The sequence below is a fragment of the Dipodomys merriami genome, unplaced genomic scaffold (genome assembly GCF_024711535.1).
Source record: "Dipodomys merriami isolate MVZ:Mamm:240054 unplaced genomic scaffold, mDipMer1.0.p SCAF_54, whole genome shotgun sequence".
Classification (NCBI taxonomy): Eukaryota; Metazoa; Chordata; class Mammalia; order Rodentia; family Heteromyidae; genus Dipodomys; species Dipodomys merriami.
This window is the reverse complement of record NW_027206113.1, coordinates 9,499,805-9,501,931: the sequence shown is the minus strand read 5'-3', so window position 1 is coordinate 9,501,931 and position 2,127 is coordinate 9,499,805.

The following is a 2,127-nucleotide window of genomic DNA, read 5'->3' as shown; positions in this document are numbered from 1 at the left end:
ATGCTAATTGACTTTTGTTGAGCTGCTAGATTCCTGCATATAAGGGTTCATGCTTTTAATGAAAATTGGGAAGATTTTGGTAATTATTCCTCCAAATACTATGCAGTTTTTCTCTCCTGTACATTATATATATAGATATATACACATAAATATACATTATACATTATACATACATACATTATATACATATTCACATTGTATATGTGAATACGCTAATATAAATATATATTCCTACATATTTGTATTATATATATATTTACATACATATATTTATTTTTCACATACCTTCTACTTTTGTGATTGTTTATGGAAGTCTAGATTCGTACAAGTTACTTTGTCAGAGATAGAGTTAGAAGTTTCCTCTTTATATCTTGGTGAAAATAAACATTTCTTGGCAAGGATATTGAAGCAGGTACAATCTAGCCTTACTCTCTCTCTGATTTACTGTCTCTGTCAGGTTTCTGAGCACAGGACCATTGCTTGTCAGGTTCTTCTATTGTGCACTGTGATCTTTTGCAGTGTCATGTTCTGCTTCAATGGAAACTAGGCCTGCAATTGGAAGAGGAGCTGCTCCAAAATCAACCTGCTTGGTGCAAAAGTTCTTCTGGAGTGGCCTTAGTAGATGCCCCTGTTCCAGGACTACCGACTGCTGACTGTGGACTGCACAAGCACAGGAACTTTTTTGACCCAAGTCAGAGGTCTGCAGTGGAGCCCGGGAGTGCTGCCCTGATTGTGGTTGTGCTAGGAGCCAGGCTGGGGGCAGAGAGACCTCACTGTGGCCTGACCTCTGGGGCGCAACAGGTTCAAGGGCTCTTTCCAGGAGACATGTGTAGCTGTAGGGAGCAGAAGCCGAGCTCCGAAGGCCCCTAAGCACATGCTGGAAAATGGAGCTGGGAGGGCCAGGCTGTCCAGGTTGTCAGGGGGCAGGCGATGATCCTATATTAGTAGTCTTCAGGGTTTCAAATGAAGATCTAGACTTGCTTGCTATCTGGATATGTCCCATGCTGTTGAGGGTAAAACTGCCAAGGCCCACAGTTAAAGGACAGGCTGGTGGCTGGCAATGGAATGTTGAAACTGGAGTGCGAAGACATCACAGTGGGCTCTGTGGGTTCCCTAACATTGCAGAGTAGGGATGCTGGAACCCAAGGAGATACCAGGCTCTGCTGGCTGGGCACTAGATAGACTTCTGGATGAAGCCTTGCTGGATGGACTAGCAGAATCCATGGTTCCACTCACCCACAGGCACATGAAGCTGCCTAGCATCTCCCCAGCAGATATCTTGGAGACAGCATCTCTCCCAACTTGGACAAGGAGGTTCTGCTTGCTAGAGGATGTGGCCTATGCTGGTCATAGACAGGAAATAAGCCTGCTGCTGGAGGAAGCTTTTGCCCCTTCCAAGGCTCCTGGATCAAGAGGAGCCCTCAGGAATACGCTCATAGAAAGGCTAGTGCCCACACACAATGAGAACATCTCTAGTTGGTTTGAATCTTTGGGGGGGTCACGTCTTGGAATGCAGTGGTATTGTAAGAGGAGTGTTATTGACTCTTGTTCAACCTGAATTGAACCTTGATTCTTACAACAAAGCCTCCTTAGTAGCTAAGATTATACATGTGATCTACTGGTGCCTAACTCCATCAAAGTTTTTAAGCCCATGGCTCTTCAGGGAAATCATAGCCCTGGGTTCCTAGGAATCAAGATGCATGCTAGGTACGAAAGACCTTTGAGCCTGGCATAAGTGGAGGAGTAGAGAGGGCCCCCATGTCACTGGGTGTTGAATCAGTACAATTGTTGGCATGAACATCTGGCTTTTCTGAGACCAGAAGAAAGCTCAAAGTTGCTAGATAGGCAAAGATCCAGAAGAAGGAAGGATCAGAATGCAGGGTTTTAAGCACAATTTCTGTGAAATGAAGATTCAAAAGGGAGAAGTGACTTCTGAAAGTCCCATTTATGGCAGTGGAATGAAGGAGAAACCTTAGTGCCCTGCACCCCAGGTCATGACATGCCTGCAGTCAGATCGTAAGGAAGCTAGGAGGCCTCCAAGAAGGCAGTGGCATTAAATGAGTCCTGGGATCATTCGCCCAGTGACAGATGTAAGAAGCCGCAGGCTTGGACACCACGCTGTTTATC